We start from the raw sequence: 23,363 nt of genomic DNA on the forward strand, positions 1-23,363 counted from the left end.
TGTTTGATTTAGTGATAATTCGAATAAGATGTATTGGTACACATTTTGGTTTCAGGCAAATGCTTCTGGTAGGGCTGGGAATTTCGGGATCGGGTAATCGGGTACCCGATACCCGACCCGAAAAAATCGGGTATCGGGTACCCTATACCCGAAAAAATCGGGGTCGGGGTCGGGGTCGGGTATTTAAGCTTTGAAAAAATCGGGTATCGGGTATACCCGATCGGGTATCGGGTATACCCGAAAATACCCGAATTTTAAGTAAGTGAAATTAATTACTCTAATTTTAAGTATCAAGTCCCAGCCCTCACGCCCCAGCCTAAACTTCCGCCGCCCACTCCCAGTCTCCCCACAGCCCACTCCCACAGCCCTCCCGCGTCCTGCTCCCTCCCGCCTCGGCCTACCGCCCAGGCCCAGCGACCCCAGCGGCGCACCGGCGCCCCTCGCCCGTCCAACCATCGCCCTCCTGCGCTTCCACTCGGTCCTCCCCCTGTTCGGTTGTCCCTCCCGCGCGCCTCCTACTTCCTGTCGCCGTTTTCCATCAAATCCACCCACAGGCGACGGCGCGCCGCACCGCGCAGCAGCCAGCATCACTCCAGGCGACACCCACCTCCGAGCTCCGACAGCAACAGCAGGTATGCTTCTTCTTCTTCTTCTTACTCTCTTCTTCTTCTTCTTCTTCTCTTCTTCTCTTTCTTCTTCTTCTTCTTTCTTCTTCTTCTTCTTCTTCTCTTTTCTCTTCTTTCTTCTTCTTCTCTTCTTTTGTTTGTTGTTTTTACAGACCTCAAGCACCGGTCTTTCCTGCTCCGAATGGAAATTGGAACAATGGGTTTCCAGGTGGATTGGAATTGGAAACCTGCTGCTCTGCTTTGAATTGGAACAATGGAAATTAGGGCTCGGTTTGCTGCTGCTGCTTTGAATTGGCTCGGGTATTAGGGTACCCGAATACCCGACTCGGGTACCCGTGTCGGGTATTAGGGTACCCGATTTTAAATTCGGGTTCGGGTTCGGGTAGCAAATTTAGGGTATTTTCGGGTTCGGGTACCCGATTTTTTCGGGTAGGGTACCCGAACCCGACCCGATTCCCAGCCCTAGCTTCTGGTTCGGATGCAGAAGAAACCAAAGAATTTGCAGAGTGGATACTTAAAATAGGTGATGGTATACCCGGACATAGTCTTAGTGATGGAGAATCTGTTGTGGCATTATCAGAAGATATCCTTATACGCGATGCAACAAATCCTATTGCAGCTATAGTGGAAAAACACATATAATGACGTCATGAATAATGCATTTGATCCAGAAATATTTAAGAATAGAGCTATCTTGGCCCCCACCAATGAGATGGTTGATACGATCAATGATTACGTCATGTCTCTGATGTCTAGCAAGGAAAGGGTTTACCTAAGTTCAGACAGTATTTGCAAAGAAGATGGACAAGTGGACCTTGATGAACATGTATTCTCGATTGAATATCTCAACACAATCAAGTGTTCAGGATTACCGAGTCATGAAATTAAATTGAAAGAAGGATGCATAATAATGCTTTTCAAAAATATTGATCCATCTAATGAGCTTTGCAATGGCACTAGGCTGATAGTAACTCAACTTGGGGAACACGTAATTGAAAGCAAACTCATTTCAGAAAAAAATGCGGGCAAGAAGTTTCCCATAGCTAGAATGATTATGAATCCATCAGATTTCGCTAAATTTCCAATTCGGTTTCAGAGAAGGCAATTTCCTGTGAATGTTTGTTTTGCTATGACAATAAATAAAAGCCAAGAACAATCTCTTTCAAATATAGGATTATACCTACCGAAACCAGTTTTTAGTCATGGACAACTCTTCGTGGAAATCTCAAGAGTCACTAGAAAAAGAGGTCTAAATATTTTAGTATGTGATGAGAGTGGTCATACGCAAGACACAACAACTAATGTAGTGTATGATGAAATTTTCGATGGATTATGAGGTAATTGCAAATTTAATATTTTATTCAAACTTTAACAGTTTTAAGTCATTAACGATATTATTTTAAATATTTTTTTTTCTTATATTTTACTAGGTTGATTTGATATGTGCGTGCTGCTTGTGCTTGGAGGGAAGAAAGGTACAATAAATTCCATCATATTTTTTCATGTTCATAGATAAAATATGTTATATAAGGATTTGAAACTGACATTCCCGCTCCTCTTTCCTTTCCTTTCCTTTCCTTTTTGTTTTCGTTTTAGACGATACCGGGGATTCCGTAAAAGGGTTTTAATGAGGCTCGGCCCTTAGTCTGTTTCTTTTGTGCTTTCTTAGGTTTTTCTTTTCTTTTATATATAATCGCATTACAATAATGTGTTATATGAGGATGGATATATTTCGTCTTTTACTCTATCATGTTTCGGCTTGGGACTTCGGAATTTGCTTCTTCTTCTTTTTCGGAGGGGGAGACAGAAGTTGACTTTTAAGCATCGAAAATTTCTAAAATCATCATAATCAGATTGGATTGGTGGAAGTGTCTAAAATTAGTTTCTGAGTTGAGAGAATTGTTTCACTAAATATTACTCCCTCCGTCCATGATTCAGTGCCCTGTTTGGCCTTTAAAAAATGTCCACAATTGAATGCCCTGTTTTGCTTTTTGTACCCTTTTACTCTCCTACTTTTTCTATATTTACTACCCTTTGCCACTAATGGACCCACCTTCAAACACCTTTTTCACTTTTATATTCTATATTTACTACACTTTATCACTTTATCACTTTAGTCAACTACCTTTATCACTTTAGTCAACTACCCTTATATTTCATTACAACACCTTTTTCAGCTTTCTTAGTCTCCGTGCCCACACCTAAATGGGGCACTGAATCATGGACGGAGGGAGTAGTAAAAATATATTTAGTTAACATCTTTTACTTTAAAACAAATTTATTTAATGCTTTATTTTAGTGAAAAAAATCATCAAATAAAAAATGTATTGAATAATTACAATTATTTATATTCTCGTAATAAAGGTCAAGCACGAGATTAATAATCAGTCAAGGAGCTACTGTACCACAGAAAGTTTCTATCAGGTGGGCATTACTTTTACTATACGTATATAGAGATCCCCTGCGTGTCGTAGGCCTCTTATACGAATGAATGCATGAGATGATTTAACTGTTAATTTCAGTTTTATATATCTATCAAACGAGTTTAATGCTACCTTTGAACAAGTTATTTCGTTACAAATCTTTGAACTGGAAAATATTACAACTGTTGTCTTGCCATAAAATGTTTAAATTTTAGTATGATGTCTATCTGATGTGGCTTTGCCAGTTATGTAATCGAATTCGGGTCCTGAGCAGTTGATAGCTATCCTGCCAGGGCTAGTGTACACCAGTGACCGTGAGTCATCTAGCGGGTTGGCCGGTCAAGTGTCCGTGAGAGGTGGCCACCTCTCCGGCACAAAGTTCCAGATATGATAGATTACAAGAGAACTTAGTCTGCAGACGAACTTTAAGAATCACAAATGAATTTAGTAAGCTTGGGCCTTTTTAGCGAAAAACTCCCTTGTTGTACTGTTTATGATGGCATGACAATTTACAGTTTTGAAGCATGTATTTTTATACCTAGGCATACGTGCCCACTGAGTGCTTTTGTACTCAGCCCTGCATATGCTTTCTAAATGTGCAGGTTGAGCTGATGTGATGATGGTGCTGCAATGAGCGGAGTCTCCAGGGTTGTTAATAAATAGTTAACCTGTCTAGAATATGTCTTCATACATATGTCTAGCTACTTTCCGCTGCAAAATGTTGTTGATGTTATAGTATGTTATGTCATACTTTGAGTCTTAAGAGAATGGTTGCATATGATGTATAACTTGATTAATGATATTAATTAAGTTTTATGCTGTCTTTCATAGACTGTTTTCAATTGAGTATTAATGAATAAAAATGACGAGTTTTATTAAGATGAGTAAGTTTTACGGCTATAAATGACGCCCCTTTTCTTCCCCTTCTTCTTTAACCCCATCCCTAGTCACGGATCACTCGGCCTAACTATCCCTAGTTAGGGCTGGCTGTGACAGAGTGGTATCAGAGCGAAGGAAAGCTCTGAATTAGAAGTCTTGAGTTTAGTCTAGAATGAGTCACTAGACTAATAGTTATTAACAACCGAGAGCTCAGCGCACCATCACACCAGGCTCAACGAGGTATGTAAAATTTCAAAGTTTATTTGACGTTAAATTTTGAAGAGCATGATGTTGAGGTTATATGATGAGTTATGATGTTATGCTTTGAATATGCATAGTTTGAGTTTGAGGATTACAACATGACTAATAATGAGTTATTATGTTGTAAGAGCATATGTTGACGTTACATGATGAATCATGAGAGCGTTTATATCATATGATGTTATATGATTGAGGATGCATAATTATGAGTTATGATGTGATGTATTTGAGATGTTTTGTGATGAGAATTGTTTGAGCAGTTGTGATAAGTCACAATGATTTAGATGAAGGAATCTAATGTCATTGTTAAGAGAGATTTTCTACTAAGTAGAAGGATGAAATGAGAACTTAGAGCTAAAGCTTGAGAGAATTAGAAATTGCTTTAAGTACTTGTTTGTATAAGTTATGAGTTTGAGTTATGAGCTTGAGTATAATAGCATGATTAATGATGAGTTATTAACATGCTGCAATGAGATATTGTACGATATGTTTGAGATGTTTTATGACGCGAGTTTTGCTCACGCAACCTTAATGGTACTTAAGGAGGTATCATGAGCCATAGTCTTTGGAGATGGCTTTGAGAGAGAATTGTTGAGTTGTCTTACTGAATCACGATGATTTAGATTAAGGGATCTAATATCATTGTTTAGAGAGATTCCCTACTGAGTAAAGATGGGACGAGATGAGAATTTAGATGTTTTGAGCTTGAGTTTTAAGATAACAGTACTACTTAGTAGGAGTTTTGCTAAGTTATGTTTTGTTTATTTCTGTTGCTGGAGCCAAGTAGAGTTAGTTCCTAGAGTCACCTTTAAGTTCTCCTTATAGGTTGGCCAAGACTGTTGGCACTGCACGAAAGTGGACTGTTGTGAGATCGAACTCAGGGAAGATCAGATACGAGGACGAGGCGTACAGTATGTGGTACAAAGATACCCTAGCAGATTTTCAAACACATGTTCATAGACTATGAAAGGATGAAAGCCTTATGGTTGTTACTAGACTGGATGGCATCGTGCACCTAGTCCCCGTGCTACCAATCGAGTGGTAGGATTGAGCAATGTCACACCCCAATTCTTGAAGGAATAAACTATAACTGGGGTACGACTAAAATCATATAAATGAACAAGGGAAGAACCTTGTGAAATTCAGATAATAGAATAAAAATGTTGGGCAATGCCCTTTGAATGAAGAAAGATAGAAATCAAGTGATACTAATCAATCAACAACATTCAAAGCCTTAGGATCACAAGTTCGGTTTCATGCTTCCGATAACCAACGTTAAATAACATAGAGCTAGAAGTTGATAGTTTAAGCTCGATAAAAACATAATTCAGAATTTAACATAAAAGTCTTAAGTTGGAGAAACAAAAGACAAATAAAAGCTAGTGCAATAGCGGAAGACAAAATACGGAGTTGAACCCTAGCCTCAGCTCTGCCCCGTCATCACCAGCCATTAACCTGAAAACATTTGAAAGTAATTTTGGGCTAAGTACTAATGTACTTAGTGGGCTGCAACTTTTAAAGCATTTCATAATCTGAAGAACAGTTTATCCAATCTTACTGACATGACATAGAAGGTTTTAAAGAGAAATAACTTCTATGCATGTTAAAACATTTTCATATATATATACTTAATTATTTTTGCGCGCGTTTGCACACTCCATTCTGTTACTCGCTGTGATCCCGGACCTCTAGCCACCGACGGATCTCTGTCTCCCGCTGACTTGAACTGAGGGCGTAACCCAGCCAAGTATAATAAACCTCGGAAATTAATCCAGACAGGCCTATCATTACCATGCTCCGGAACACATCCCGTCGAGCACCCTTATAACGCCTCTGGTTAGTGCCCGATGGAGATCAACCCACCGAGTCAGCTAACAAGTGTACACAATTCTCAAACAACGTGTTAGGTCATAAGAGAACCTCAATTGATTAACTGTACGAGCCTTAAACATGGTAGAGTGCACAAAAATATTTTATTGGATAAACAGTTTATATTACACGAATATTTAAGCTCAATAGCTAAATCATACTTTTGAAAAATAAGCCCACCTGTATAGGCAATGCCTGTCGTTTAACGTTATCTCTGAATCGGAATAACAGTGCTAATCCTCCTGATGCTCAAAGCCTACAAGAAATCTATTCTCAATAGGTCTCCTTGAATTCTAATCTTAAGTCATGGTGTAGTGCTTAATATTCTATGATTCACTTATCCGGGTTTTCAAAATTTAATGAATAAATAATTGAAAATATTTCTCTTGAGTTAAGAACACCAACAATATTCTTACTCATCTTTTTTAATAATTGGAATTATAAATAAAACCAATTAAATCATAAATATTCTTATTGCAAAATATAATGCAAATCTTATCATGCTTAGCATATAATAAGAAATTTTCTTAAATATGCACATAATAATAATATAATATTATTATGCAAATTAAAATAATTAATCAAACTTAATAAGTCTAATTAATTAAATAGTGTAGTCCATTTTAAATAAAGAAAACTGCACAGCCCAATTAAATAGATTAATAAAGGCCCAACAGATTTAATAAAAACCGGCCCAACTGATAAATAAAATAAAACAAAATTCGGCCCAACACTTGGCCCAAACCTAAAGCCCAACATCCCATTTCTCCACCTTCCTAATCTTCACGCTGCGCCCCCATCCCAATTCACTCTCTCCCTCTCTATTCTCTCTCTCTCTCTCTCGGACGATCTTGTCCGCCGCGGACGCTCGCCGGAGGAGCAGCGGCGAGAAGCCGCGCCATCCTCGGCTCTCACACACACACACGCATAACACAGAAACACACTCACACACACAACATCAACCTCTCCTCTCCCTCTCTCGGCTCCCTGCCACCTCGCGCCGGACGCTCGCCGGAGACGCAGCAGCGACGAGCTGCCGCCACCAGCTTTCTCTCTGACCTCTCTCTCTCTCCTGGGCGACGACGACAACGCCGCCACCTCCCTCGGCTTCTCTCTCTCGACTGCTTGAACTCACGGTTGCTGGAGCTCGCCGGAGCAAGCGGCGGTAACCACTACATCTCGGTTGAAAGATCCGCCCACCCCACTCTTCTTTCTTGGGCGAAAACCGCCACCACTGAACTCGCCGGAGGTGCAGCAGCAGTAGGCCGCGCCACCCTCGACTTTCTACACACGCCCAAGCACATGGACGGAGGTAGCACGCAGCCGCCGTCCGCCGACTCTACCTCCCTCCGCTGAACTTTGGCCGACGGCAGCAGCTTCATGCCGCCACCATCGCCGCCCTCTTATCACCCTCGGAACTCTCTCTGTGACTCCCGCCGACGAGCAGCAGCCGGAGCCGCCCGCCGGAGCCCTAACCTCTACCCAGACCAGCTACCGCCCTCATCTCTCATGCTCCATCCTCGGCCGGACAACAACGGCGAAGCCGCCGCCGAGCCCTAGCCTCCCTCTACCTCTCGACTCTACACAACCCTCTCCTTGACTCGACTCAGCAAGAAACACAACACTCACTCAACAAGCTAGAAGCAAGAACTGAGACATGGAGAAACCAAGCTTCAAAAAGTCGTCCTCCTCTACTTCTTCTTTTATAAATCGTGCTCTGATGTATGAATATATATATATATATACAGATTGTATGCTTATGATTATGAATGTCATTTTAATGAAATGCGTTGCTGGTATATATCAAATTGTATATAGCTTTGAACAAGCTTGCAGCTTGAAGTTCGATTTATGAGCAGAGGTAAAAGAAATCAAATGGCTACCTTGTGAGAAATTTCAGTGAGTGTTGATCCTGTTTGTTTGCTGGAAAAGAAGGTTCATAGATATGAATACCATTTAAATGAAGGCTCTTATTCATAGGGACGAATGTAAAGAAACTGATTTAAAAATCTTACTTGTGTGCTGGATTCTGTCGAAATGATCTTGGTGAGCAAATGAAAATTTTCAGAATGAGTGAAGTGATAGGGATGTCCGTGTGGTATAGCTGAACTTGTGTGGGTGTAGCTCTGCACTTAGTTCCTTGGTATGTAGGAGAAATGGTGAGTGGAAGGGAATGAGTATTATGGCTAAAGTTTATTTTGGTGGGGGGCAAAGTATGGTGTGAAGTGTGAGTGGGGAGAGTGGAAAGTGTGAGTGGGGAGAGTGGGTGGAAATGGTGGGTAGGTGTAGATAAAAAAAATATCTTCCGGGTTGTATTATGAAAACTGTAATAATCGCTCAGTATTCGCTAAAAAAATATCTCGTGAAAAATACTTGAATGCTAAATTAAATAAATATGGAATGCATATAAATTTAATAACTAAATTTACAAATATTTTTGTAAATCATTTTTGTTGGAATTAAAAATAAATTCATTTTCTTTTATCCGGCGTGAATCAACTTAATATCTAAGTTCAAAAATAAATTCTAAATTTAACTCGGGGAAACGGGGTATTACATCCCTCCCACCTTAAAAAAAATTTCGTCCCCGAAATTACATACCTTGATAATCTAGCTGGGGATACTTGACTTTCATTGAATCTTCAAGTTCCCATGTGGCCTCTTCCATCCCGTGATGGTTCCACTTCACTTTAACGAGAACGATGTTCTTGTTACGTAAAACTTGAACCTTGCGATCAAGTATCTGGACTGGTTTCTCTTCATAACTTAAGTCATGAGCTAGGACCACTTCATCATGCTTAATCACGTGTTTTGGATCAAACACATACTTTCTTAACTGAGAGACATGAAACACATTGTGCACGTCTCCAATACTGGGTGGCAATGCCAACCTATAGGCTACAGAGCCTATCTTATCTAGGATCTCAAAAGGTCCTATAAAACGGGGTCGTAACTTGCCCCTCTTTCCGAAACGTATAACTCCCTTTGAGGGAGAAACTTTGAGGAAAACTCGATCCCCAACATTGAATTCTAACTCCGATCGGCGTTTATCGGCGTAAGACTTTTGTCTATCTTGAGCTTCTTTGATTCTTTGCTTGATGTGGTCGACCTTCTCAACCATCTGTTGGACCAGTTCAGGACCTAACAACTTTCTCTCGCCCACTTCATCCCAGTAAAGTGGCGATCGACATTTTCGGCCATACAAAGCCTCATATGGAGCCATTCCAATTGTTGCTTGATAACTGTTGTTATAAGCAAATTCTACAAGAGGTAACAAATCCTCCCAACTTCCACCTTTGTCTGTGACAATCGTTCGCAGCATATCTTCTAGGATCTGAATCGTTCTTTCTGACTGCCCGTCAGTCTGAGGGTGGTACGCTGTGCTGAAATTTAGCTGAGTGCCCATTGCTTCTTGTAAACTTTTCCAGAAACGCGATGTGAATCTGGTGTCACGATCTGATGTGATAGATACAGGTACACCATGAAGGCGTATTATCTCTCTGACATATAACTTTGCAAATTTCTCCAATCCAAAAGTCATTTGAATTGGCAGAAAGTGCGCTGACTTTGATAATCGGTCCACTATGACCCAAATAGCAGTGTTTCCACGTGCTGACCTCGGTAGGCTCACTACGAAGTCCATGTTAATGTGCTCCCACTTCCATTCAGGGATAGGTAGTGGTTGCAGCATTCCATACGGCCTCTGATGCACGGCCTTCACTTGTTGACAAGCGAGACATCGCTCTACAAACAACGCTACATCTCTTTTCATTCCTTTCCACCAGAAAATTTTCTTCAAATCCTGATACATCTTTGTGCTGCCTGGATGTGCAGTGTAAGGAGTATCATGAGCCTCGCTCATAATCTCGTTCTTTAATTCTTCTTTGTGTGGCACACACAATCTTTCACCAACCATAAGTGCATTATCCTTTGCTTCAGTGAATCCTTTCGTTTCATTTGTTCTTGCAGCGAGACGCATCTTCTCCAAGAACCAATCTTCTCTTTGTGCTTGCACAATTCTTTCTCTCAAATCAGGTTTAGCTATCAATGCAGCAACACAACCCGATACTGTGTCTGGAGGATGAACAATTTCCAAACTGAGTGAGGCGAAGTCACGAATAAGTTCCTTCTGCTGGGTGATGAAATACCCTAGCTTAGCCTTCGTCTTTCGACTCAGTGCGTCAGCTACTACATTCGCTTTTCCTGGATGATAACTGATGGTGCAATCGTAATCCTTTACTAATTCGAGCCATCTTCGTTGTCTCATGTTCAAATCCTTTTGCTCGAAGAAGTATTTCAAACTCTTATGATCTGTAAAGATCTCACACTTTACTCCATAGAGGTAGTGTCTCCAAATCTTCAGCGCGTGCACGACGACTGCTAGTTCTAAATCATGAGTCGGGTACTTCAGCTCATGGGGCTTCAATTGACGAGACGCGTATGCTATCACTTTCTGATTTTGCATCAACACGCAACCCAATCCTAGTTTCGAGGCATCAGTATACACCACGAATTCTTCATTCTCTTCTGGTATTGCTAACACTGGTGCAGTAGTCAACCTAATCTTCAGCTCCTTAAAACTTTGTTCGCATGCTTCAGACCAAACGTATTTAGTTCCCTTTTTCAAAAGCTGAGTCATTGGCCTAGCCAATTTCGAGAATCCTTCGATGAATCTTCTGTAGTATCCTGCTAGACCGAGGAAACTTCTGATCTCATTGGCATTTGATGGTGCCTTCCATTCCTTGACTGCTTCGACCTTGGCGGGGTCTACTTTGATTCCTTCAGTCGACACGATGTGACCGAGAAACATCACTTCTCTCAACCAAAACTCGCATTTGCTGAATTTAGCAAACAATTTCTCATTACGCAGGGTTTCGAGTACGATGCGCAAGTGCTCCTCGTGTTGTTCTTCAGTCTTAGAGTAGATGAGGATGTCGTCAATAAAAACTAAGACAAAACTATCGAGATATTGATGGAACACTCGGTTCATCAAATCCATGAAAACTGCTGGGGCATTCGTTAATCCAAAGGGCATCACTGTGAACTCGTAATGTCCGTAACGCGTTCGAAATGCTGTCTTTGGGATGTCTTCTCTTTTCATCTTAAGTTGATGGTAACCAGATCTTAGATCAATCTTGGAAAACACACCGGCTCCTTTCAACTGATCAAACAAGTCGTCAATCCTTGGAAGAGGATATCTATTCTTTATCGTGAGCTTGTTTAATTCTCTATAATCGATACACATCCTTAGTGAACCATCTTTTTTCTTGACGAATAAGACTGGTGCTCCCCACGGTGATACGCTAGGCTGTATGAAACCTAGATCCAACAGTTCTTGTAGTTGCACTTTCAATTCTTGTAACTCTGGCGGGGCCATTCTGTATGGTGCTTTTGACACTGGTGCTGCCCCGGGTTCAAGATCAATCGTGAATTCTAGTTGTCTGTTCGGTGGCAAACCGGGCAATTCTTCGGGAAAAACATCTTTGAAATCTCGCACCACTGGAACCTCTTCGATCGTTTTCTTTACTTCATGTTCTCCTGTCAAACTGACTAGGAAAGCCTGACATTCTCCCTTCCTCATTATTTTTGTGGCCTTCATCGCCGAAATCACTGGTACTCTTCCTCCCATTCTTATGCCATGAAAACTTGCCTTCTCCTTTCCAGCGGATTGGAAAGAGATCTTTCTCTCGCTACACAGTATCGTGGCACCGACTCGAGTAAGCCAGTCCATCCCTAGGATTATGTCAAACTCTATCATAGTGATGACATACAAATCTGCCTTAAACATTTCAGCACCTATGTTCAGCTCTAAGTTCGAGATAATGTCCTTAGCAGTCAATCTTTCATTACCAGGGGTGTTAACTTCTAAAGTTATCTCAGCCAATTGTGGAGCCAGTTCTAATCTCTTACAAGCGGCATGTGAAATGAAAGAGTGGGACGCTCCAGTATCAAACAAAGCTATAATCGGCACGTCGAAAGCATTAATCATACCTGCCAAGTTTCCTTGGTTTCCTGCTGCTTGATTTTGGTTAAGGGCATAGGCCCTAGCATTCTGTGGCTGTCCCCGTTGTCCTCCAGGACCCTGATTTTGTCGCTGTTGATTTCTGGGGTTTTGCTGTTGAGGTGCTCCTCCGTTCTTTTTCGGACATACTGAAGCATAGTGCCCAGTTTCCCCACATCTATAGCATATATTCATTCCTTTTAGGCATTCCCCTGAATGAGGTCGCTGACACTTTGGGCAGAGTGGTCGTCCCATTGCTTGCGGCTGTTGGTTCTGACGCTGATTCTGATTTTGGTTAGCAACCCATGGTTTCTTCCCATTTCCATTTCCAGGGTTTCCTCCAGTTCCTTCGTTCCACTTTCTTTTTCCTTTACCACCATCTTGAGGTGGTACAAATCCAGACTGTCCCGGAGCTTTCCCTTTTTCCTTTGGTAGCAATGACTCAATGGTAAGAGCCCTGCTCAAAGTTTGTGCGTAGGTGAGACCTCCCTGGCTTGCTAGGGAGATTGATATCTCGTGGCGCAGTCCATTCCTGAATTTTTCTGCACGCTTCTCATCAGTGTCCACCAGCGTCGGAGCATATCTTGATAGCTGATTGAAGGCTCTATCGTACTCAGTAACTGTCCCAGCCCTCTGCTTCAGATTCCAGAACTCATTCTGCTTCTTCTGTCTATAGCATCCCGGTATGTATTTCTCATATAATTCAGTCTTGAAATCTTCCCAAGTGAAATTTTCCCACTGTTCCTCAGTCATTGTGCGCCTCACCGATTCCCACCAGAAGTCGGCTTCGTCCACCAGTTGGTAGGTTGCACAAGTTACTTTGTCTTCGTCATCGCAACGGATGTAGTTAAAGATACGCTCTATGGCCCTAACCCACTTTTCGGCGTCTGTTGGATCGCCCAGCCCGTCAAATGTTGGAGGTTTTTCCTTGCGAAACTTCTCTTCAGCAGTACGATTTGGTGCTACTTGTTGGATTGGCTCTTCAGGGATGAATCCCCTGCCGCGTCCACGACCACGACCACGTCCTCGTCCCCTACCGCGTCTTCTTGGTGCGTCTTCCATTCTGATTTACGAACGAAAATAACACAAAAGTGAGACTTATTCTGCATGCATGCATACATATATACATACATAGATATACACGAGATATATCGCTTCTATAGTGTAACCATGTGAAAGACTAGTTCTACGTGGAAACTAATCTAAACTTAAGTGGAATAACTTAAGTGAAACCTTAATCTCATGACATTTCTTCTACGTTGTAACATATCTATGTTAAACGTTGCTATCTTATCATTCCTTACTTAAATCGATCAAGCGGAGCTTTCACGACTAACATTTCTAAAGTATCCTTGGGTAGTACTCAAACGATTTGTAAGAGACTCATAATTCATATCGTACAGGCAGTGGACCTAACACGATAACATAAAACTTTTCATTCATTTAATCATTTGTTTCTTTTGAAACCTTTAAACATATGGACAATAAATGCCCCTTTCATAAAAATTTTCTTAATCCGGAAAGATTAATGAAATCTAACTCGACCATAAATTCATTGATTCGTTAAGGGCTCGGGTAGTCCCAAACACGACATACATACATACATTGGTTATATGAGTTAAAGGCTCAAAATAACAATATGAAAGCGATAAGCAATTCATATAACATCATACATTGAAAGCGCGCACTTCTTAAAAACTTTGAAAGCATTTAAAATCATTGAAATTTTTAAGTCGTACCTTTTGTTGCGGCAGTGTGACGGCGAGCTGAGGGTCAACAAATTTTCTTAGAAGTCTAGAGATACTATTCTAGACTCGACATTGAAAAGCTTATGGTTATCAGAAACATGAAAGGAAACTCATGCTCTGATACCATTCTGTCACACCCCAATTCTTGAAGGAATAAACTATAACTGGGGTACGACTAAAATCATATAAATGAACAAGGGAAGAACCTTGTGAAATTCAGATAATAGAATAAAAATGTTGGGCAATGCCCTTTGAATGAAGAAAGATAGAAATCAAGTGATACTAATCAATCAACAACATTCAAAGCCTTAGGATCACAAGTTCGGTTTCATGCTTCCGATAACCAACGTTAAATAACATAGAGCTAGAAGTTGATAGTTTAAGCTCGATAAAAACATAATTCATAATTTAACATAAAAGTCTTAAGTTGGAGAAACAAAAGACAAATAAAAGCTAGTGCAATAGCGGAAGACAAAATACGGAGTTGAACCCTAGCCTCAGCTCTGCCCCGTCATCACCAGCCATTAACCTGAAAACATTTGAAAGTAATTTTGGGCTAAGTACTAATGTACTTAGTGGGCTGCAACTTTTAAAGCATTTCATAATCTGAAGAACAGTTTATCCAATCTTACTGACATGACATAGAAGGTTTTAAAGAGAAATAACTTCTATGCATGTTAAAACATTTTCATATATATATACTTAATTATTTTTGCGCGCGTTTGCACACTCCATTCTGTTACTCGCTGTGATCCCGGACCTCTAGCCACCGACGGATCTCTGTCTCCCGCTGACTTGAACTGAGGGCGTAACCCAGCCAAGTATAATAAACCTCGGAAATTAATCCAGACAGGCCTATCATTACCATGCTCCGGAACACATCCCGTCGAGCACCCTTATAACGCCTCTGGTTAGTGCCCGATGGAGATCAACCCACCGAGTCAGCTAACAAGTGTACACAATTCTCAAACAACGTGTTAGGTCATAAGAGAACCTCAATTGATTAACTGTACGAGCCTTAAACATGGTAGAGTGCACAAAAATATTTTATTGGATAAACAGTTTATATTACACGAATATTTAAGCTCAATAGCTAAATCATACTTTTGAAAAATAAGCCCACCTGTATAGGCAATGCCTGTCGTTTAACGTTATCTCTGAATCGGAATAACAGTGCTAATCCTCCTGATGCTCAAAGCCTACAAGAAATCTATTCTCAATAGGTCTCCTTGAATTCTAATCTTAAGTCATGGTGTAGTGCTTAATATTCTATGATTCACTTATCCGGGTTTTCAAAATTTAATGAATAAATAATTGAAAATATTTCTCTTGAGTTAAGAACACCAACAATATTCTTACTCATCTTTTTTAATAATTGGAATTATAAATAAAACCAATTAAATCATAAATATTCTTATTGCAAAATATAATGCAAATCTTATCATGCTTAGCATATAATAAGAAATTTTCTTAAATATGCACATAATAATAATATAATATTATTATGCAAATTAAAATAATTAATCAAACTTAATAAGTCTAATTAATTAAATAGTGTAGTCCATTTTAAATAAAGAAAACTGCACAGCCCAATTAAATAGATTAATAAAGGCCCAACAGATTTAATAAAAACCGGCCCAACTGATAAATAAAATAAAACAAAATTCGGCCCAACACTTGGCCCAAACCTAAAGCCCAACATCCCATTTCTCCACCTTCCTAATCTTCACGCTGCGCCCCCATCCCAATTCACTCTCTCCCTCTCTATTCTCTCTCTCTCTCTCGGACGATCTTGTCCGCCGCGGACGCTCGCCGGAGGAGCAGCGGCGAGAAGCCGCGCCATCCTCGGCTCTCACACACACACACGCATAACACAGAAACACACTCACACACACAACATCAACCTCTCCTCTCCCTCTCTCGGCTCCCTGCCACCTCGCGCCGGACGCTCGCCGGAGACGCAGCAGCGACGAGCTGCCGCCACCAGCTTTCTCTCTGACCTCTCTCTCTCTCCTGGGCGACGACGACAACGCCGCCACCTCCCTCGGCTTCTCTCTCTCGACTGCTTGAACTCACGGTTGCTGGAGCTCGCCGGAGCAAGCGGCGGTAACCACTACATCTCGGTTGAAAGATCCGCCCACCCCACTCTTCTTTCTTGGGCGAAAACCGCCACCACTGAACTCGCCGGAGGTGCAGCAGCAGTAGGCCGCGCCACCCTCGACTTTCTACACACGCCCAAGCACATGGACGGAGGTAGCACGCAGCCGCCGTCCGCCGACTCTACCTCCCTCCGCTGAACTTTGGCCGACGGCAGCAGCTTCATGCCGCCACCATCGCCGCCCTCTTATCACCCTCGGAACTCTCTCTGTGACTCCCGCCGACGAGCAGCAGCCGGAGCCGCCCGCCGGAGCCCTAACCTCTACCCAGACCAGCTACCGCCCTCATCTCTCATGCTCCATCCTCGGCCGGACAACAACGGCGAAGCCGCCGCCGAGCCCTAGCCTCCCTCTACCTCTCGACTCTACACAACCCTCTCCTTGACTCGACTCAGCAAGAAACACAACACTCACTCAACAAGCTAGAAGCAAGAACTGAGACATGGAGAAACCAAGCTTCAAAAAGTCGTCCTCCTCTACTTCTTCTTTTATAAATCGTGCTCTGATGTATGAATATATATATATATATACAGATTGTATGCTTATGATTATGAATGTCATTTTAATGAAATGCGTTGCTGGTATATATCAAATTGTATATAGCTTTGAACAAGCTTGCAGCTTGAAGTTCGATTTATGAGCAGAGGTAAAAGAAATCAAATGGCTACCTTGTGAGAAATTTCAGTGAGTGTTGATCCTGTTTGTTTGCTGGAAAAGAAGGTTCATAGATATGAATACCATTTAAATGAAGGCTCTTATTCATAGGGACGAATGTAAAGAAACTGATTTAAAAATCTTACTTGTGTGCTGGATTCTGTCGAAATGATCTTGGTGAGCAAATGAAAATTTTCAGAATGAGTGAAGTGATAGGGATGTCCGTGTGGTATAGCTGAACTTGTGTGGGTGTAGCTCTGCACTTAGTTCCTTGGTATGTAGGAGAAATGGTGAGTGGAAGGGAATGAGTATTATGGCTAAAGTTTATTTTGGTGGGGGGCAAAGTATGGTGTGAAGTGTGAGTGGGGAGAGTGGAAAGTGTGAGTGGGGAGAGTGGGTGGAAATGGTGGGTAGGTGTAGATAAAAAAAATATCTTCCGGGTTGTATTATGAAAACTGTAATAATCGCTCAGTATTCGCTAAAAAAATATCTCGTGAAAAATACTTGAATGCTAAATTAAATAAATATGGAATGCATATAAATTTAATAACTAAATTTACAAATATTTTTGTAAATCATTTTTGTTGGAATTAAAAATAAATTCATTTTCTTTTATCCGGCGTGAATCAACTTAATATCTAAGTTCAAAAATAAATTCTAAATTTAACTCAGGGAAACGGGGTATTACAAGCAAGGAAGAAAGCCTCTCAATATGATGGGACGTGTAGTCTTGAGTGCTGGACCCACAGGAGATGGGATTTATTACAGATGCCCAGATTTTCTATGCGGATCTACTGACCGGATGCCTGTTTTCTACCAGGGACTCTAGAAGAGTGTAGTAGATATCGAGTCGATCCTTGAGTATCAGTTACCAAAGATGATAAATGATAAACGATAATGAGGATGAGAAGTAGCCGAGGAGGGCTAGAGTTGATGAGGATAAGAAGAAAAGTCGATGTAGACTAGAGCTAAGGATGATCTTGAGAGTATGAGCGGTACACCCTCGTTTTTTGATTAGTTTCAATTACATTGCGATGTATATAACTTACTTAGGAGATACTGGTACTTGAGCTTTTGACATGCTGATAGATAAGTATACGAATATAGTTCCCTAATGATGTTAGATAGATGGATGTTCCTAGTGTGCTAAAGTAGCAACTAGATGAGTTAACTGGTAGAAATTACCGTAAGAGGTCCAGACCGAGACATAATACTATTAATAGTGTCGGTTTAGAAGGGACATTACGATAGATACTATGGTTTTTGTAGGGTTTATATAACCCCTTTATGTAAGTCCTCTAAAAAGAGGCATTCTACTGATGGATATATTAGGTTGACCAGAGTGGTCTTTTTGTTAGCATTTCGTGAGTGCTTATTGCCTTACAGATGAATGTTAAGGTGACCGTGAGGGTTTCCTTAAAGTTGAGTTAGTAAATTGAACTTGAGTTTCGAGGATGCTTAGAGCGTTGGTCGAGTTGAGTTTTCCTTTTGTGATTTCAAAAAATGCCTCAAAGATGTCATCAAGAGTGTGATGTGAAGGATAGGCGGGATAATACTCCGCCACCACCACCGCAACATGAGAGGAGAGTCGAAAAATATTGAACTTTCGAAACAAGAGTCTAGAACATAGGACCCTAAGTTTAAGCTTTTAGCTTGCTGGTGTGAACTTAAGTTTTGTTAAATATAGTATGTTGAGGGTTTAGAAGACACAGAATTTCCAAGTTCGGGATAGTATATCCCGTGTGACTGGGGAGTGATTATGTTGGACCTGGCCAGTCCGCATGATCCAAATCTCAGTAGACGTGTTTTGGGTTTATAAACCCATGTGTTTCAACTTTCGGTTGAAAAGCCAGATGGGTTATTACTCTAGGTCATTTTGTTCGACCTGGTAGTTACTTCATTCTACCCTCTGGTCATTCATTTGAGTCTCTTGAATAATTTGTTTTGATGTCATTCTAGGGTTGAACCCTTACAACTTTTGAGTTATCCTAGTAGATTCTTTTGATGTATAAGACTAGTGAGAGGCACGTCAGAGGACTTTAACACCCGAGCAACTGGTAAACTACACCTGAGAACAATTCAAGGCTACTCTTGAGAAATATGTACCAAGGAGTACAGTAAGCAACGAGAGGCTGATTATCGAAGTTTGATGCAAGAAAAGAAATCGGTTGTAGAGTATAACCGAGAATTCTGTGAGCTATCACGATTTGCTCATCAGAAGATGGATACTGATGAAGAGATGTCTGAGTTTTATGTGCCGGTTTAAGGCAGGACTTTAAGGTAGTATGGGCAAGTTATTGGATGCACCAGTTAGAATCCTGTTTAATACAGGAGCCTCGCATTCTTTAAGTGTTTGAAGCATGTTACCTTCAAACTCGAACCAAAACGGGCTAGTCCCAAGTTGAGAGTAATCACTCCTGTAGGAAGAGCTACTACAGTTTCTCACATGATTTCTAAATTAGAGTTTGAGTTAGGATCACTAAAGATGAAAACAAGAACTTTGCACTTAATGCCTATGTGGAACGTAGACATTATTCTAAGGATGGACTGGTTAGCAGAGAACTTTGCCCCGATTGATTGTAAGAAGAGACAGATAATTTTCCAACCACCTGGGAAGGAACAGACATGTTTCACGGCATTGATAGAAAGAAGAGAGTTCCAATCGTTTCGGCACTTCAGGCGTCGAAATTGGTAAAGAAGAAAGGAGCACAAGCTTACCTAGTTTACTTGAAGGATGAAGGAGAATCAAGTAAAAACTTTGAGGATGTAGCAGTGGTAAGGGAATATAGAGATGTATTTCCCGAGGTCTTACCAGGATTGCCACCAACAAGACAGTTGGAGTTCACTATTGACCTAGAACCTGGATCAGCACTAGTGTCGAAGGCACCCTATAGAATGGCGCCTAAGGAGCTACAAGAGCTGAAGATTCAGCTACAAGAATTGCTCGAGTTAGGTTTTATTAGACCTAGTGTATCCCCGTGGGGAGCACCAGTCCTTTTTGTCAAAAAGAAGGATGGCACGTTAAGAATGTGCATAGATTATCGAGAGCTGAATAAATTGACACTCAAGAACAAATATCCTTTGCCGAGGATAGATGACTTGTTTGATCAATTACGAGGAGCGAGCTTTTTCTTGAAAGTTGACTTGGGATCAGATTACCACCAGTTGAAATTTTGACAGAATGATATACCTAAGACAGCTTTTCAAATGAGCTATGAGCATTATGAGTTCATAGTTATGCCATTCGGTTTGACGAAGGCACCAGTAGTTTTCATGGATCACATGAATCGAGTTTTCATCAATAACTGGATAAATTTGTCCTAGTTTTCATAGATGATATTCTCATCTATTCGAAGAATGAGCAGGAGCGCCAAAACATTTGAGAACGATGTTAGAAACGCTAAGAGTTGAGAAGTTTTTTTGCCAAATTCACCAAGTGCGAGTTTTGGTTGAACGAAGTAACTTTTCTAGGACATATTGTATCATCCGAAGAAATTAAAGTTGACCCCGCCAAGGTACAAGCTGTACATGAGTGGAGATCACCAACTACGCCTAATGAGATTCACAACTTTTTAGGCTTAGCAGGATACCATCAGAGGTTTATTGAAGGATTTTCCATGATAGCAAGACCGAGAAAAGAAGCTAAGTACAATTGGAAAGAGGAGTGTAAAGAGAGTTTTTAAGAGCTTAAAGGAAATTGACTACAGCACCAGTGCTGCTAGTCCCGGAAATGGATAAAGAGTATACCATCTACAAAGATGCGTCAAAGAATGGGCTAGGATGTGTTTTGATGCAAGAAGGAAGAGTTATAGTCTATGCATCACGACAACTTAGACCCCACGAGATAAATTATCCAACGCATGATTTAGAGCTTGCAGCCGTTGTGCATGCCCTGAAAATTTGGAGACATCACTCTACGGAGTTAGATGTGAGATTTTCACGGACCACAAAACTTTGAAATACTTTTTCAAACATAAGGATATTAACATGAGGCAAAGGAGATGGCTCGAATTAGTAAAGGATGTTAAATGCGACATTAACTATCACCCTGGTAAGGCCAATGTAGTAGCCGATGCATTGAGCCGAAAGGTCTCGTCAAAGTTAGGATGTCTTCTCACGAGAGAGAATGAGCTTATAAAGGACTTTGACAAGATGAGGATAGAGATGATAAAACCACCAGGGACGATAGCAAGTATTGTTGCGACGATGCCTAGTTTGAGGAAAATGGTGATTGAAGCACAAGGAAAGATGAGACAATGAACAAGTTACGAGAAAGGATAAGAGCATGAGATCTCAAGAGTTATCAAAAAGCATCAGACAATGCTATCTTATTTGAGGGGAGAATATGCATTCCCCGCGATGATGAACTTAAGAATACGATCATGAGTGAGACTCATGACACGCCTTACACCGCCCACCCAGGAGGCACAAAGATGTATCAGGTTGTGAAAAATAGATTTTTGTGGGACGGAATGAAATGAGACATAGCTTCGTTTGTAGAGCGATGCTTAGCTTGTCAGCAAGTGAAAGCATTACACCAACGACCCTATGGGAAGTTAAAACCGTTGGAGATTCCCGAGTGGAAATGGGATCACATAGCGATGGATTTTGTGATAGCTTTACCAAAAAGTCAAAGAGGAAATACAGCAATTTGGGTGATTGTAGATCGACTAACAAAATCTGCACATTTCATACCGATCCTAATCGCGTATGGACCAGATAAGTTAGCACAATTGTATGTTCGTGACATTATAAGATTGCATTGAGTACCGGTGTAGATCACCTCAAAAAAAAAAAAATATTACATCACGTTTTTGGATGAGTTACATAAAGAGTTGGGTACAAGGATGAATTTTAGCATAGCAGACGATAGAAGATATGATAAGAACTACTATCCTTGATAGAGGAGTAAATCGGGAGAATGTGTTGTCACTAATTGAGTTTGCCTATAAGATGTGAGACAAAGTTTCGAGATAGGAGACAAAGTTTTTTTTTAAGGTTTCACCCTCAAAGGGGATGCATAGATTTGGAGTTAAAGGACAGCTTAGACCCAGAGTTATAAGTCCTTACGAGATATTGCAAAAGATAGGTCCAATAGCGTATAGGTTGGCTTTGCCACCTAGCTTTGGAAATGTGCATAACGTATTTCACGTGTCACAATTGAGAGGATATATATATATATTTTCGACCCAAACCATGTGGTTTACTAAGAAGAAATGATCTTAGAACCAGACTTGAGTTATGAAGAGAGACCTCAGATGATGCTAGATCATAAAATTCGGCAATTGAGTAATAAGTCGATTGCATTGGATAAGGTCCAATGGAGATATGATAGTTAGAAAGAAGTGGAAAGAGAGCTTGAGGATAAGATGTGAGAGAAGTACCCGAAACATTTAGCAGAGATATGCAAATTTCGGGACGAAATTTTTGTTAAGAGGGGTAGTATGTAGTAGCCCGCTCTTTTATTATATTTAAATCCAGTAATACGATGATTTTTATTTCATCTTTCAGTAAATCAAGTCCAGTAATTATTTATGATTTAAATTCAGCTTATGACACTGGATTATATTCTAATTGAAGCAAGGTTATTATTTTATTACTAAGCCAGTTAGCTTCGCGTGAGTAAAACCGCGATGAGAATTATTGAGTAAGCCAATAATGATTCAGTTCAGATTCATAACTGACTTAGTTAAGTCATGTTATTTATTAATCACAATAGAATTATTTTTCTATTTTTATTTCTTGAGTCGTGAATTTATTCCGGCTTGTGAAGAATTAAATCTACGTTATTAATTTAGATATTATTCCGTGTATTAAATCTAGCACGCCATGCTCCCTCAGCCACTCTATTCACCTATGCTCACCCGTGCTTAGCTTTTCTTTTTCCACTCCTACATAGTCAAAAAGAATTCAGCAAACAAATCTCAAATGTCAGCAGGCAAATCTCATCTTTAATTCTTCAACCACGCTTCTACAATTCATCCGCACTACCATCTTTTCACACTATCATCCTCTCCTTAAGTTCAGTATTTACTCCCTTTAAAAGCCATCCTCACTTACCTAAAATCCTTAGCACCTGCAAAGGATTTTAAACGAAACAAGATCATCATTCATAACATAGCAGAACATCAACCAAGCATCATTCAAGGTAATTATTATCCCAGTTTACTCTCTCCATTTACATGCTTCGCATTCACATACCAACAAAACCTATGTTTAGTATAAGAAGTACTGAGATATTGATTAATGGCATAATTCTGCTATAGAATCATCAGACTAGAATCCTTAAACAAGGCAAATGCATCAAGAAATACTAAATAGCATGAGAACCAAAAGAACACGCCACTAGCCCTTGCATAAACAATATAGAGAACTAAAACTTCAAGTAGACAAGCTTCGAACTTAGTTATTAGGAAGGAGGGACGCGGCCCTGTTCGGTCGAACCGAGACGACGACGATGACGCTCTTGCTACCTCGGTAGAATCTGAGAAATAACAGCAGCGGCATCGTGGAGGGAGGCGGCGACCGCTCGCCGGACTCCAAACTAAGCAACGGCGACTTACCTTCATCCGCCCAACCTCAGCAAAACGCGCTCGGCTTCGAAGAGATGACAGCGACGATGGAGCTCTCTTCGGCTTCAAAATCCGGAGAAACGCTGGAAACGGCAACCTCCTACGGCCTCATCGGAGCCCGAGAACGACAGCAACGGCGTGGCTCGAACGATGTCTACAGTCGCCGGACTTACA

The 23,363-nt window shown here is 40.8% G+C and overlaps 1 protein-coding gene and 2 long non-coding RNA genes across 3 annotated transcripts in view; 1 reads left to right on the forward strand and 2 right to left on the reverse strand.

Annotated features, from left to right (window-relative positions):
• The window catches only part of LOC131016821 (putative late blight resistance protein homolog R1C-3), a 629,159-nt gene that overhangs the window by 240,597 nt on the left and 365,199 nt on the right, over window positions 1-23,363 (forward strand). The window lies entirely within an intron of this gene.
• On the reverse strand, window positions 5,337-8,360 carry LOC131017042 (uncharacterized). The gene is made up of 3 exons (XR_009099359.1): window positions 8,074-8,360; window positions 7,942-7,981; window positions 5,337-6,314 (listed from the first exon to the last, which is right to left on the reverse strand). It is a non-coding gene; the product is annotated as an uncharacterized LOC131017042 (long non-coding RNA).
• On the reverse strand, window positions 14,029-17,050 carry LOC131017063 (uncharacterized). Its single transcript, XR_009099379.1, has 3 exons — window positions 16,764-17,050; window positions 16,632-16,671; window positions 14,029-15,006 (listed from the first exon to the last, which is right to left on the reverse strand). It is a non-coding gene; the product is annotated as an uncharacterized LOC131017063 (long non-coding RNA).

Source organism: Salvia miltiorrhiza, chromosome 3, assembly GCF_028751815.1.
Source record: "Salvia miltiorrhiza cultivar Shanhuang (shh) chromosome 3, IMPLAD_Smil_shh, whole genome shotgun sequence".
NCBI lineage: Eukaryota > Viridiplantae > Streptophyta > Magnoliopsida > Lamiales > Lamiaceae > Salvia > Salvia miltiorrhiza.